Source organism: Notamacropus eugenii, chromosome 3, assembly GCF_028372415.1.
Source record: "Notamacropus eugenii isolate mMacEug1 chromosome 3, mMacEug1.pri_v2, whole genome shotgun sequence".
NCBI lineage: Eukaryota > Metazoa > Chordata > Mammalia > Diprotodontia > Macropodidae > Notamacropus > Notamacropus eugenii.
The window spans coordinates 4,005,212-4,022,495 of NC_092874.1; positions in this window are offsets into that span (position 1 = coordinate 4,005,212).

Sequence of the window (17,284 nt, forward strand, 5' to 3'; positions counted from 1 at the left end):
ACTTACTATTCAAACTCAGAGTGCTCAGTAAGCCACAAGGAAATTATGAGAACTGTCCTTCTGGGAAATGGTCAAACAGGTGCATTGGACATGAAAAGGGAAGCTTGTCAGTGAGACAAGAACCTTTGGGACAATGCTACATTTCTGCTAAAGAGGCAAGGGGGCAAAAATATACACATTCGCATACACACAGATATAGATATATGTGTATACACACATGAACACATATGCATGTGTACATATACATGTATGTGTATACATGTGTGCATATATGCAAATATGGTGCTAAAAGAATATATCTATGTGCACATATAGTAATATTATTAATACTAACTTCCATTTCCATGGTGATTTAGAATTTGCAAAGCTCTTTACATGTTATCCCATGTTCTCACAGCAATTCCATAAAGTAGGTATTATGCTTATCCCCACTTACCAGAGGAGGCTAAAGGAGTGTGTTGCTGAGGTTGATCCTAGTGGTGGAATTCTACGCCAGGTCTTACTCATTCTAAGTTCAATACTCTCTCCATTAGGCCAAACATCCTCTCAAAGATGGGTGAATATGTACACATATACAGATATATGGGCTTTATGGTTGTGTGCATTCTCCATCCTTCCATCCATCCATCCATCCATTCCCCTGTCTATCTGTTATTCATACAGCATAATCATTCAATATAGGAACATGTTAACATATATGAATTTATGTATCTTATGGATATACACAGTTTGTATCTACCATCTATCTATAATGTGAATATATGCATACATGTGTTTCTGCTCATAATACATTCCTATGATAGAGATGGAGTTAGAATTATATGAATGTGTCCTCTTAAGAGTAGATTCTACATGCATTGTTAGCAAAATAAACAAACAAACCACAAACAACTTTCCATTCCATCTTTTCTCCTAAAAGATTATTCTTTTTGGAATTGAAAAAAAGACTTAAAATGGAACTGGAAACACATGGCATTTGGCATTTAACACAAGAATTTACATATGAAACCCATTCTATCTGCATATATATATACATACATACATATATATATATACATACACACACACACATATATATATACATACATACATATATATATACATACACACACACACACATATATATGTGTATATATATATATATATATATGTATATGACTTATGTGACCTAATCAAGGCAATTGCTCTCATGGTTCAAGGAAAACATTAAAGAAGCTTTCATTAAGGTAATAAAGTATGGCTGGTTTTCTACTATATGACAAGGCAGAACCTTCATTTGCTCCAATGAGCTTTAAGTGTTAAAATAATTTAATAAGTGAGTCAGATGTCAGGAAATGGAAAAGAAATTGTCCCTCCTGATGAGTCCTTTGCAGTAAATTTAGACACTTGAAATTATAGAACCAAACAGGATCCCAACATTAATCCAGTTGGTTTTTCCCTCCTCTCTATACACTGTTAGTGGACTGTTCTCCTTAACATAGTAGTAAAATTCATGAAACAAACAAATGATTAGCATTGGTTCCTCTAATAGGTACCAAAGTTCCTCACTATTCTAAATGCATGCTTCACTTGGATAATATGCCCACATAAGAATCACTGCACAGTAATATCTCTGTTAATACTTAGGAAAGCATCACATGAAGCCAGTTCTCATTTTTCAAGGGTAACATTTTGTAAATGTGAGGGAAGGGATCTTGAGGGCACTAGTTAGGCCAAAAACAATTAGGAGGAGCAAAGCATCCCACTCACCTAATAACTTTGCTGTAGAGTCATGGGAGCTTAGCCTGGAAAGGCCCAGTGAGGTCTTCTCAGCTAACTCCTATTCCCATCAATAATCCTCTTACCCACCTACATAGGTCCTTAGCATATAGTCCTGCTGGTTTTGTTTGGACTCTTCCAGTGCCAGAGGGCTCAATATTTTATGAAGGAGCAAATTCCTTTTAGAGATAGCTCAAACTATTGGAATATCATTCCTCATGCTGAGAGGAAATTGTCCTCTTCCCAACATCCACCCAAGTATTTAAGGACAGATATATCACTTCTCTGCTTCTCTCCCTTCTCTACCCTAGTCTTATCTTTTTCAGGTTAAAAAACCCTCAAGGATCACTGAAAAACAGAGCCCTCAAAACTGCAAAGCATTTTCAGCTGCACAGTGTTCCACAAATGAAGCTGGAAGAGAACTCTGAAGTCACTGATGGAAGCACCTCATTTTCCAGAGGAAACCAAGTAAGGTAAATGTCTTGCTCCAGGGCACAAGGCCCTAAGTGTGATCAAAGGTGGGATTTACACCCAAATCTTTTGATTTCAGAGCCAGTCTTTTTTCTGTGTACCATTCTGGCTTCCAGTCATCTGCTCAGCACTCAACAGGAGAAAATAAATCTTCTTTACAAAATTTCTCAAAAAATAAAAAGAAGCCCTGATGTATAAATTTATCATTTGAAGAAAAATTGCCAAGGGCAATATTTGCATCCTACTACATGGTTTCTTTCTCAGTTCTTTTGTTTGTTTTCGTCCACTTCATTTGCTTTCTTTTTCAGTGGCGTGTTTAATAGGTGAGTCCTCTCCATCAGGCAAATGGTAGTGAGATTCAAGCCATAACAAAGGGTGCAGATGAATCTCTTCTATAAACCCTTTCCAGAAAGAGAGTCATGTGCAGTTCCTTCATCTCCACTCCACTTCCTATTGAGGAATCTATAGTTGAAATGCATACTCTGATGTTACAATACTCACACATCATCAAACTGAACAGTTTTCAAATTATTTGTCAGTCTGCTAAATGATTTCTGTGAGATCTCATCATTATTCAATAGAGCCATAGGATCAGGAAGATACCAAGAGCATCGGCTAAATAATCACCTTTAAAAAACAAGGCAGTTTGGATTTCCTGAATTTGTCAAGAGGGACTAAAAGATTAGTGTCACACTTTATTACTTAATGATATTTGCAAATTCCCATGATTGGTGCTCTCAAACAATTAAGAAGAGAGAGTATGTTAAGCATGAACAGTAGCAAAATGATTATCAGTAATTATATATAATCTATCAAAATGGGTGGAATTTCACAAGGCTGGGAGACTGAGGGAGAGGAAGTGGGAGGTCAGAGGTCCAATACCACCTCCTCCTGCTAAAGAGACTTCAGGTGACAAAAAATATTTTTCCCACAGTCCCAGTGTAGATATAAGAGGAGATGAAATGGAACCAATGCGTTCATAAGACCTTTCACTTTAACAAATGTCATATCCATGCTCTTTAAGGCAGAATGCACCTTTCTAGTGGGAATGAGAAAAAAATGTAAGCCACCATGAAAGTACAAAGTCATATTTCAGAATGACGTTATCTTGGAACTTCTGTATCAAATAACTTTGGTTTTTATAATATCAGATGATGTAACATTTACGTGGAAGCAGATAGGAAACTTTCCGAGTACGTTAAATCCAACATTGATACAATGAACAGAGAGATGAGGGAAGCTCTAGGTCTTCCACCTCTCATCCAAAGGCTTTGGACAAGGGCTGGTAACGCTAACTCTAGCAAGTGAAAAATAAAGGGGAGTGATTGCCTCTTAAGTTTCTACAATAACAGTGGCTCACACTAACTTCATGATCTATTCAGATCCTCACTTTCATAGATCAATCACAAAAAAATATAAATGCAACCCCTCATTGCAGATCCCCTTAAGAGGGTGTTATCTTCTTCTATTTGAATTAGGACATAAGGTCACTGAGGGCTAGTGCCATCATGCGTGCTAATATATTAGTGTTCACAAAAATAAGCATAATGTTGAACACATAATGAATACATAATAAATATATTTCATTTATTCATTCATTCAATTAATCAAGCAAGCAATCATTCATTAATTTTAGAATCTTTGCCACCCCTATTTGTATTGGAGTTGGTGTTTATAAAAAAATCAATGATAGGGCTTTGCATTGATTTTTAATAAATCCCATCTTTAACAAAAAAAGATTCAGCTTAGCCCAAGATACTAATCTTTTGAGAATTCTTGACTTTTGTCATTGTTACACAGTTTTCGTTCTCACTCTCAGCCTTCTTTCACCTTTGAGTTAGATGAACAAAAATGCTATCTATTCTTTACAGTTTTAAATTTCAAGAAGTTAAGCAGAGACAAGAATACATCCCCAAAGGTCTTCACTACAGAACTTATTCCAAGTTGACTTTCAACTATTGTTGATTCAGTTGATTCCTTCAAAGAAGGAAGGAAGGAAGGAAGGAAGGAAGGAAGGAAGGAAGGAAGGAAGGAAGGAAGGAAGGAAGGAAGGAAGGGAAGGAAGAAGGGATGGAGAGAGAAACGGAGGGAGGGAGGAAAACAAGGAGGAAGAAAGAAAGGAGAAAGGAAGAAGGAAGGAAGAAGGTAAGAAAAATGGAAAGATGCTTAAACAATTATTGATTGTGTTTGAGAAGTGTTTATGTTCAGACCTGGCTTGAGCCAGATGCCATAAGTCTTCTTCCAATTCAGAGACTCTTAAGATTTTCTGATTCCTCTTGCTTTTAGGTGTTCTACTTTTCGCAGGGTAACTCAACCATACATACTTGGCTAACACCTATTCTTTTGGTACAAAATGAGAATATTTATTTATTTTGATTATTTTTTAAAATTAATACATACCTATATACATGCATACATTATTTATGTGTGCAATATATATTACACACCTACACACAGACACACACACACACAGACATACACACACACACACACACACACACACACACATACACACACTCTACAATTTGCAGCCTGATTCCACAAGTTCACTGTCTTCAAGTGGGTAACAGCCTTCATTATGAGTCCTTTAGAAGTGTCACGGATCATTGTATTAATTAGCGATACTAAATCTTTCACATTTGATTATCTTTACAATATTAGTTTCCTTGTTTATATCATTCTGGTTCTCTTCATTTTGCTTTGCCTCAGCTCACTTACATCTCAGTTTTTTTTTTTTTTCTGAAACCATCTCCCTTTCATAAGGCACAATGGTATTTCATCACATTTATATGCCACAACGTATTCAGATGTTCCCCAATTGATGGACATCCCTGCAAGTTCCACATGTTTGTCACTGCAAAAAGAGCTGCTATAAATATTTTTATGCAAATAGGTCTTATTCGCGTTAGCGTCCCAAATTTTCCACATCCTCTACTGCATTTATCATTTTCCTTTTCTGTCATACAAGACAATCTAATAGGCATGAGGTTAGGTACTTTGGAGTTGTTTTAATTTACATATATCTAATCAGTAGTGATTATTGATTATTTTGACTTCTTCCTCTCACAGCCGCCTCTTCATATTCTTTGGTCATTTATCCTTTGGGGAACTCCTCCTTTTTTTATAAATTTGACTAAGTTTTTGTATTGTTAATGCATTTTTGCATAATGGGTTAATGTATTTTTGCTTAACGAAAGATCTTTCCCATCCATTAATAGTGTCCTGTGACCTGCTTAAGTCACATGGAAGCCTGAGTCACATGGAGCCTGTGGTGGGAGGATTTTGCTGAATGGCTGAAGCAGGAGGGGTGGAATAAGAATAGGTGGGGCTAGAGCAGAGCTGAAGGGAAATTGATCAGAGTCTAGTCAGAGATAGAAAGGATGCAGGCAAGCAGGGTGCGGGCTTGCGTGAGTGAAAGAGCTTGTTTGTGATTTTGTTTAAGGGAAGCCTTTTGTGATCTGTTTAATGGAGCTAGTTTGTGGGAAGCCTAGCAGGGAGAAGGCTTGAGGATAGTGTTGCCCTCTGCATTATTATTGTGTATAGATTTTTGTTACTATGATGGATTTGGCTTTCTGGTATCTGAACAAATGGTTTGGTTTTGTCTTTCATGTGAAGAGGATATTGTATTTCATGATTCGAAATTGTGCCAGGATATTCAGGGCCACCATAGGTGCTGTGAGTATCACATTCGTTCTACAGTTTTCTATATTTGAGAAACAAGACCTTTACCTGAAAAACGTGCTGTAATCCTGTTACTTCCCAATCGAATTACAGTTTTTGTTTTCTTTCGCAGTTTTTTTCTTCTTCCAGTTTTGCCTGTATTGTTTTTCTTTTTACAGAAAGGTTGTAATATAATGTATTCATATCCATTTTTTATCTTTTATAAAACTATTTTCTTCTTTTTTGTCATGAACTCTTTCCCTATTCATTGATCTGAAATCTATCTTACCCTATGAAAAATGTAAGAGGGGAAGGGGATAAGAGAAGCTAGGTGATGTAAGGAAGAGTTGATTGAGGAACTTTTTCTTACCTCTATTAGGTGAGATGATTTTTGCAAAATTCTTTAGAGAGAGAGACCAGGGATGTGCCTCTTCTAACCTCTCTGTGAATGCTTGCCTTGTTCAGATCCTGCATAAAATAGTTTTTATGTATATGTATATTTGATATTCAGACCATGTGGCCAGTCCTTTGGCATTCAGGTCAGCTACTGCACTAATGATAAACTATTTAACTTGAAAAGACCATAAGCTGAGTCTAAAGTGGAAGGAGAAAAACTTTCTGTTTTCAGGTCATTGTGCACTCTGAGGTTGAGACGCAGTGAAGTATGGATCAATGCTCTGCCATTTGTGCTAATTTTGACTTGACAATTAACAACAAGAAAACAAATATTCTCCACCAGCCAGCACCACACGACCCATTTGTGGAATCATCAGTTACATTAATTGGAGAAATGTTTAATTCTGTGGATAAATTCACTTACCTTGGCAGTATGTTTTCCAGGGATATCTACCTAGATAATGAGGTTGATATGCATTTCCAGAGCTAGTTCAGTGTTTGTGAGGCTCTGAAAGAAAGTGGGAGAAAGAAGAGGCATTAGACTATCTATCAAGTGAAGGTCTATAAAGCCATTGTGCTGACCTCACTGTTGTATACCTGTGAAGTCTGAATATTCTACCAGCACCATGCCAGGAAATGGAATCACTTCCATGTGAATTGTCTTAGGGAGATTATGAAAATTACTTGGCAATAGTTCACGTGGGACAAGGTGAGGTTTTCGAGGACCCTTTTAAGCAAAAGGGACTAAAACTCTTTGGGGGTAATGGACAAATGCCCCAACTTGGAATAAAGTATTTACATGTTACAAAGACCGATTTCATAAAAGCAATTGACTGAATTAATTATTGAGACTAAATCAGAGACATATTTAGTTTTGGGGAAAGAATTTCAGTCTAAGTTTCTTAGAGGCAGATTATCTCTGGTAATACTTGGCATTGATGGAAAAGTTAAATGTTTCTCTTTTGATTTGAATTCATTTCATGAATATAAGTTGAAGTTAGTGTTTGAACTTATGTGTGTAGCTCACTCTTTTAGTTTGAGAAGGGTTAGAAAGGGGCAGCATAGTTTGGGAAACAGATGTAAATCTATTAGAACAATAGCTTTAGGTTTTAATGGTAAATTTGATTTTATGATTGTTATTTAATCAGGAATTAGAAAAAGTATAGAAAGGCATACAAGCTTCTTAAGACTTGCTTCAAATGATGTTCCTTGGCCAATGTGAAATTATAGTCATATCTAAAACTGATTATAGGAGTTTACTATTTTAAGATTTTATGGGACTATTAACTGACTGTTCTTCTGAGTCTAACTCCAGGTATAGAGAGCAAGAAAGGAGGTCTGAGCCACTGATCCACGATGCCAGTAAGCCTGTGAGATGCTGGTATGAACTACAAAGGGGTGATCTCATGGGAAGGTTAGGAGAGCAGCTGTTCAGCCTGGGCTGAGATAGGATTCTCCTGACTCAATTTCCCCACTGATACCTGGCAGACTTTAAACCTGGCTGAATGCCAGTTGAAAAAATACTCCTATCTGGAATTGACATGAAGTTAAGGAGATGTTGTTTCCCTGAAATGTCCCTACTCTTAGTGGTAATTTCCTTTAATCAAAAGTTTTGTATCCTTAATACCAGATCTATTAAAAGATTGTTGGTAGGGGAACATCTGAGATTAAGTCTAAATTTAAGCTATTAGGCTTAGGATTTTAGACCAACAACAATAAGTTAGGGTCTTTTTAATTCTTAGTAATAGTGTGAAGACAATCAGGTCAAGGGCTTGTGAGGTTAGTATATATAGCTACTATTTTTTCTCAGTTGGTTAATGCTAAAAGAAAAATGGTTTGTGATCTATATTGTAAATACTTTAAAAGAAGCATCACATGACCAGAAGTTGGAATTGTTTTATGATGTAATATGTATTGTGTTAAAAATTATTATTTACTGTATTTATGTAAGTACTGGAGCCTATTATTGACTCCTTAGTGAAATTTCATCTTCCTGATGGGGGAAATGAATAGTGAATTAATATAAGATGTAAAAACTGGATTCTAATGTGCATTTCTTAAACATGACAATTTGCCAAAGTTCCAATTTTGATTTTGTAAGAGTGATAAGTGTATAAAGATTAGGAATGGTCATCTAAAATGGTATTAAGGTCAGTTTTGGAGAAGAGTCGACATGACAAGAAGATAAAGGGAAGAAGATGCAGAGATGCTGTGCTGAAGATGACTTGAACAAGCATCCAGACCAGAAAACTGCATCAGATGATGTCCCTTCCCAGATCTACTGTATGAGACAGAACCTCTAAATGGACAATTCATTGTTCTAGCTTTGTATTTTGAATCTCTGCATCTGTACTTAGAACAAGGCACCTGCCTATTTGTAATTTGCCAGAGCATCAGTTAACTTTGCTCCATTCCCATATTCATGTAAAGGGAGATAGAGAAAGGGAAGAATTCATAAGGGAAAGAATGTGAGGAGGTATTTCTTGATTAAATTTAGGTGTTTAAATAAATATTTTAATGAAGAAGAAGAAGGGGGACTTTGTGGGAAGTAAGAAGGTTCTATTGTCCACGTTCCCAGGTGATAAGGGTTTTGACCTAGCATGGACAGGTTAGAGATCAGAAACTAATGGGCAGGTCCAAGGAACTATGTGAGGAAGGGCCTATCAGAGAGGAGAACGTGGAGTCACATGGCCAGGGAATGATATTGCGGGAGATCCAAAGTTCAAAAAACAGTATAAGAAGCCCCATCTTCCTCTACGAGTTGTAGTCTTCCTGTAGTCTTCCTGCAACATTACAGATGGAGGATATCTGTCCATTCAGGGGAAATGGAACTAAAGATTAATAACGGCCTTCCTGATTTAAAAAAAAAAAATTCCCTGGCAAGATAAGGTACTGAACCTTTGTTGAGTTGAACTGCCAAGAATTCAACCTCTACTACACAGAGCATCACTTTGTAATGCAGTTTGAAATTAGGTAATGATTTGTAAACTTCTTTCACATTTTTTATAATAATGATTGAAGTTTTAAGGTATTTATTCATTTTTTACCTTTATATCTTTGCTAAAGTTGGTAATTGTTCCCATTAGTTTTTTTAATAGTTACTTCTCTAAAGTTTTCTAAAAATACCACCATATCATCTGAAACAAAATACGTTTCCTCATTGTTCCTTCAATGATTATCTCTTGTCTTATTGCTATAGCTAATATTTCTGGCACAATATTGAATGATAATAGTGATACTGGACATCCTTGATTCAGCCCTGTTCTTATTGAAAAGGCTTCAACTTTGTCCACATTACAGATAATGCTTGATCTTGGTCTGGATGTATCTATATCTATACATCTACAACTTATTTTAAGGAAAACGCTGTCTATTCATCTGGTTTCTATGGTTTTAAGTTGGGATGGATGTTATGTTTTAACAAACCCTTTTTTCTGCTTATTGATATAATCATATGACATTTAGTATTTTTGTTATTGATATGGTCAATTGTGTTTATATTTCTTCTAATATTAAACCAGTTCTATGTGCCTGGTAAAAATCCCATCTGGCCATAGTGTATAATATTTGTGATTTTGCTATAATCAAGTTAAATCTGTTTAAAATTTTTGAGTCAATATTCATTAAGGAAATTGGCCTCCAGTTTGCTTTCTTTGTATCTGGTTTTCCTGTGTACGTATCAAAACCGTATTTGTGCAATAGATGAAATTTTGTAGGACTTCTTCTTTATTTATTCTTTTAAACTTTTATTCATTATTGAAATGAAAGAATGATTTTTTAAAAATTTGATAGAATCTTCTTGCAAATCCATGTGATCCTGAGATTCCCACCACCACCACCACCACCACCAGGAAACGAAATTATAACTTGTACAATTTTTTCTAAGATGGGGATATTTAAAAATGCAACTTACCCTTTTGTTAATCTGTAGAATTCACATGTGTGTATGATAATTATTCAACTATTTCATTAAGATTGCCCTTCTGATAGCATGATTGGGCAAAATAATTTCAAATAATTGCTTTAATTTTATCTTTATAAAATCCACACTTTTCATTTTTGATACTGATAAATTGATTTTCATTTTTATAATCAAATTAACAATAGTTCATCTGTTATATTGTTTTCCCTCCTCAAATTAGCTCTTAGTTTTCTTTTTTTTTAATTTTTTTCCTTTCAATTTTATTGATATCTCCTTTAATTTTTAGGATTCCAATTGTGTTATTTAATTGGGGATTGTAAAATTATTGTTTCTCCAAGGTTTTTTTTGTTTATATGTCCATTTCATTGAGCTGCTCTTTCTTGTACTGATGCAAGAATTTAGACATATAAAATTTTGCCTGTGTATTGCTTTGACTATACTCCACAAATGAAATTGGTATTTCTGTCATTTATTTTTATGGCTTGACTTTTTTAAAAATAATTTTGGTCTATGCTTCAAATACCCCTTATGAAATATAATTTTCATCCATAATCACCAGAAAAAGGTACATTTAATATGTTTGCTCTTCTACATATGTATGTGAGATTTTTCTGCCCTATGACATGCTCAGTTTTTGTGAAATTGCCATACATAACTGATAAGTTAGTATGAACTTTTGTATTTGCAATAAAAATTCCCTGGAGGTCAATTATATCTAAATTTTCTAAAATTTTATTCATCTACCTAAATTCTGCATTGTTTATTTTGTGATTTGATTTGTCTAGGTCTGAGATGAGAAAACTGAGTTTTCCCCACATTATAGTTTTACTATCCATTTTCTTCAATGATTCATTTAACGTTTACTTCAATAATTTAGATTCTACACAATTTGGTGCATATATGATCAGTATTGATATTCATCCATTGTATACACTATCTTTCTATCAAAACATATTCTCATTGTATCTTTTGTTAGGCCCGTATCTCATTTTTTTAAAAATATTTTCCCATTAAATGTAAAAAATAATTATAGCATTTTTTTTAAAATTTTAAATTCCAAATTCCTTCTCTCTCCTTTCTCTATCATTGATAATGAAAACAATTTTATACAGGTTATAAATGTATAGTCATGAAGTTGTGTAACCAAGATGGCAGTGTAGAAGCACAGACTTATTCGATCTCTCCCCCCAAAGTCCTTAAAATACCCGTAAGAATGACTCTAAATAAATTCTAGATCAGCGGAAACCACAATATGACAGAGTGAAACAGATTTTCAACTAACAGAACTTGGAAGGCCAACAGGAAGGGTCTATCACACCAGACTCAGAGCAAAGCACAGCCCAGTAGGGGCTGTTCTGGCATAGATGTACCTGGAGCAGGCTGAATCATGGGCAGCTGATGCAGTTTCAAGATTTCTCAATCTATACATGTCAAAGACAGCTTCAAAGGTCAGTGAGAAGCTTTTTCACCTGGGTGAGAGAAGACCACAGTCCTCCAGCCCCAGCACCAGGGTGGCTACATCCACTAGAGGAGGAGTGGTCAATTCTGGAGTTCTACATGTACATATGGTTGGGAAAATTATAGGCTGATATAGGTCTCAGTTCTGAGCAGCAGTCCTGGGGTGAAGAGGAGCACTGATATGGAGAAGCTGGTGGCGACTGTAGAGAGGGAACCCTACTCAAATTTTCAGGACAGGAAACCTTGCTTTTGATTAGTCACAAATCAGAGAGCAATCCAGGAAAGAAGCAAACACCTTTAAGTTGGCTATACCACTTTGGAGAAACTAAGACCTTACAGGTCTCTAGAGATATCTGGGAGAACAGCTATACAAAACCTCTGAAGCCTGGGGTAGTATAACCTCCACTAGACAAAGGACTCAAAAGTCAAGTAATTGGCTGGGAAAATGCCCCAAGAGGGGGGAAAATAAGACAATAGAAGGTTACTTTCTTGGAGAAAAGTTATTTTCTTCCATCCTTTTTGAGGAAGAAGAGCAAAGCATACAATCAGAGGACGACCAAAGTACACAACTGAAGTAAGACAGCAAGGTCAAGCCTCCAACTTCCAAAGGCTCTAAAAAAAATTCCAGTGGTCTCAGGCCATGAAAGAGCTCAAAAAGGATTTTGAAAATCGAGGAAGAGAGGTGGAGGAAAAATTGGGAAGGTAAATCATGAAAAATGAGTCAATACTTTGCTAAAGGAGAACGCAGAAATGCTGAAGAAAACAACACCTTTAAAAATAGACTAATCCAAATGGTTAAAGAGATCCAAAAAGAAAATGAGGAGAAGAATGCTTTGAAAAGCAGAACTGGCCAAATGGAAAAGGAAATCCAAAGCCTCACTGAAGAAAATAGTTCTTTAAAAATTAGAATGGAGCAGATGGAAGGTAACGAATTTATGAGAAACCAAGAAATTATAAAACAAAATGAAAGGAATGAAAAAATAGAAGACAATGTGAAATATCTCACTGGAAAACAACAGACCTGGAAAATAGATCCAGGAGATATTATTTTAACATTATTGGTCTACATGAAAACCATGATCGAAAAAGAGGCTAGACATCATCTTCCAAGAAATGATCAAAGGAAACTGCCAGAGGGTTCAAGAACCAAAGGATAAAATTGAAATGGAAAGAATTAATGGATCACCTTCTGAAAGAGACCATAAAAAGAAAACACCTAGAAACATTGTAGCCAAAGTCCAGAATTCCCAGGTCAAGGAGAAAATATTACAAGTAGTCAGTGAGAAACAATGCAAGTATTACGGAAATATAATCAGAATAACACGGGATTTAGCAGCTTCTACACTAAGGGATCAAAGGGCTTGGAATATCTATTACAACAGTCAAAGGAGACAGGATTAAAACCAAGAATTACCTACTCACCAAACATGAATATAATATTTCAAGGGGGGAAATGGAAACTCAATGACACAGAGAACTTACAAGCATTCTTACTTAAAGGACCAGAGCTGAATAGAAAATTTGACTTTCAAATATAAGAATCAAGAGAAACATGAGAAGGAAAGCACGAAATGGAAGCCATAAGGGAGTTACTAAAGTTGAACAGCTTGCATTTCTACATGGGAAGATGATATCTGTAACTCAAGAGACCTTTTTCAGTATTAGGGTAGAGGGTAGCTGGAGGGAATACTCATACACACACACACAAGCACACTTATGTGTGTGTGCATATGTGTACGTATATATAGGTATGTATGTATATATTATGTATGTGTGTATGTATATTTAAAAGCACGTATGTGTGTATATACATACAAATATGCACTATATAGGCACATGTACATGTGTTTTTATATGTATACACACATATGTGTGTATATATGTATGTGTGTGTATATATATACATACATACATACATAGTAGACATAGGGCACAGGATGAGCTGAATATGAAGGGAGAACACCTAAAAAAATAAAATGTACTGTTGAGTGGATTGTATTAGAAGTAAGAGAAAGGGAGAGGTAGAATGTAACAAATCATCTCACATAAAAGAGGCAAGAAAGAGCTTTTCCAATGGAGGGGAAGATGGAAGAAATGAAAGGGAATAAATGAGTCTTACTCTCATGGGATATGGCTTAAGGAGGGAATGACATACACTCATTTCGATAAGAAAATCGATTTTATCCTGCAAGAAGGCAGGGGGAAGGGAATAGGAGAGGTAAGATATTAGAAGGGACAGCAAATTTGGGAAAGGGATAATCAGAAGCAAACCCTATTGTTGGAGGACAGATCAGGGGAGAGAATGGAATAAATGGAGGGCAGGATAGGATAGAGGGAAATGTGGTTAGTCTTTTGCAACATAATGATTATGAAAGTGTTTTGCATGGCTACATATGCATGGGCTATATTGAACTGCTTGCTATCTCAATGAGGGTGGGTGGCGAGGGAAGAAAGAAGAGAATATGGAACTCAAAGCTTTAATAATTGACGTTAAAAATTGTTTTTACATACATCTGGCAAATAAAGTGTACAGGCAATAGATATAGAAATCTATTTTGCCCTACAGGACAATCGAGGAGAGGGAGATGGAGGAAAGGGGGAGTAACAGAAGGGAGGATAGACTGGAGGAAGGAGTGGATGGGGTGCATGCTGTCCTGGAGTGGGGAAGAGGAGAAATGGGGAGAAAATTTTGAATTCAAATTCTTATGGAAGTGAATGCTGAAAACTGAAAAATAAATAAATTTTATTTCTAAAAAAATTTAGAAAATAAAAATAAATGTGTAGTCATATAAAACATATTCCCATATTTATCATGTCATAAAAGAAAACAGACAAAAAAGGATGAAAAATGAGAAAAAAAAAAGTACTTCCATCTGCATTCATACTTCATGAATTCTTTCTCTAGAAGTGGATAGCTTTTCTCATCATAAGTCCTTTGGAGTTTTCTTTCTCGTTTGTATTCCTGACAATAACTAAATCATCCACAGTTGATCATTACAGTATATTGTTGTTACTGTGTAGATTGCTCTCCTGGTTCTGCTCACTTCACTTTGAATTAGTATATCTACCACTTTCAGGTTTTTTTTTTTTTCTGAAATAATTCTGCTCGTCATTTCTATGACACAATAATATTCCATTACAATCAAATACCACAACCATTCCCCAATTGATTGGTACCCCCTTAATTTACAATTCTTTGCCACATCAAAAAAAAAAACCTATATCCAATTGTTTTGTGCACATAGGCCTCTTCATTGTTTTTTTGTCTCTTTGGCATGTAGACTTACTAGTGATATTGCTGGATCAAAGGGAATGCAGAGTTTCATCACCCTTTGGGCATAGCTTCAGATTACTCTCTAGAATGGTTGGATTAGTGTACAATTTCACCAACAGTGCATTAATGCTGCAATTTTTCCTCATTCCTTTCAACATTTGTCATTTACTTTTCTATTATATTAGTCAATCTAATAGCTGCAAGGTGGTACTTTTAAACTCTCAAATGCTTTGTTAATTTGTATTTCTGTAATCAATAGTGATTTAGAATATTTTATATGAATATGGATAGTTTTGATTCATCTGAAAACTCTGTTTGTATACCTTGGCTATTTGCCAATTGAAGAATGATTTTATTATAAATTTGACTCAATTCTCTAGGTTTCAGAGATGAGGTCTTTATCAGAAAAATTGGTGTAAATCCTGCCCCCTCCCCCCCGCCCCCCAGTTTTCTCCTTTCCCTCCAATCTTGGCTGCATTGGTTTTGGCTGTGAAAAAAGCTTTCTAATTTCATAGATCTGACTGGTAAAATTTTTCATGTCCCCCTAATTGTCTTATTGTATCGCCCTTTATATCTAAACTAAACACTCATTTTCATCTTATCTTGGTGTGACATGTTGGTCTATACCTAGTTTTGTCCGAACTGCTTTCCTCTTATCTCAGCAACATTTTTTTTTGAATTAGTGAGTTTCTGTTCCCCAAACTGGTAACACTGCACTTGTCAAAAAACTGGATTACCATAGTTACAACAGATTGTTTATTATGTACCCACTCTATTCCACTAACCCACCCCTCTATCTCTAAGCCAGTATCAGATTGTTTTAGACAATTATCACTTTATAAAGTTTGATATCAGGCATAGCTAAACCATATTCCTTCATTATTTCTCTTGATAACCTTTACCTTCTGTTCTTCCAGATAAATTTTGTTATCATTTTTCTAGATCTATATTTTTTGTAGATTGATTGATATGGCCCTGAATAAATAAGTAAATCTAGGTAGAATTATCATTTTTGTTATGTTGACTCAGCCTACCCATGAGAAATTATTTCTTTCAGATTATTCAGATCTGACTTTATTCGTGTGAAAAGTGTTTTGTAATTGTGCTTATATGTTCTTGAGTTTGTCTTGGAAGGTGGACTTCAAGTATTTTATTTTGTCTACAGTTATTTTAGACAGAATTTTTTCTATCTTTCTGTTGGACTTTGTATATATATATATAGGTATCCCTACTTTTGTTCCTTCAACGTCAACATGATATGTTCTGCTCTAGCCCCTTCTTTGAAGTCTATGTGTGTCTTTCTATTTCAAGTATGTCCCTTTAAAACAACATATTTTTGGATTATTTTTTTTAATCTGTTATGCTCTCTTCTTCTGTTTATCGGATCACTTTACTCCATTCACATTAACAGTTAGGATAGCTGACCGTATATTTCTTTCTATCTTAATCTTTTATTTATTCTTCTATTTTTTACCCCATTCCTTTCTGAAGAGTCTGTTTTGCTTGATAAGACTACCTCCCTTAAGTTACCTTTTCTCATCTTCCTCTTAGTTCTCTTATCCCTTTCTGCTTCTGCTTTCCAATTTGGTCAGATGAAATTCTCTCTTCACTTGGGCAACCAACTTCCTTCCTTGAATCAGTTCATATTTGGGTGGTTTGACTGTTACCTTTTCCATCTCCTATTCCCACCTCCATTTTATAAACTCTTCCTTGCACACCTCCTTTATGTGAGATAAGTCTCCCTATTCTTCCCTTCCCTTCCCCTTTTTTCCAGTGCATCACTTTTCTCACTCTTCAATTATTCTTTAGATCCTATAATATAAAAAATCTCAACCATGCCCCATTTCTAAATCCCCTAATGATGATAAAAGTGTTAGGGGTTATCTATATTATCTTCCCATGTAGGAATAAGAACAATTCAACCTTGTTAAATATCATATGATTTCTCATGAATGCTTACGTTTTATGCATCTCCTGATTCTTTTATTTTGCTTTTATTTATATTCAGTGTTCTACAATCACTGCATATAACTTAGATTTTTTTTTCTCCTTCCCTCCTACCTCCCCCTGCCCTCCCTGAGATGGCATGCAATAGATTCTACATATACATTCCTACTAAATACATTTTCACCATAATCATATTGAATAGAAGAATCAAAATGAATGGTAGAGATAATATAACAAACCAAAACATAATACAAAAGAAAATGATCTGCTACATTCTGCGATTGAATTCCATAATTCTTTCTCTGGAAGTGGAAGGCATTTAGCCTTAAAAAACCACTTGACGTTTTTAAGTCGTTGCATTGTAATGAAATTCTAAGTCTACCAGAAAAAATATTCTC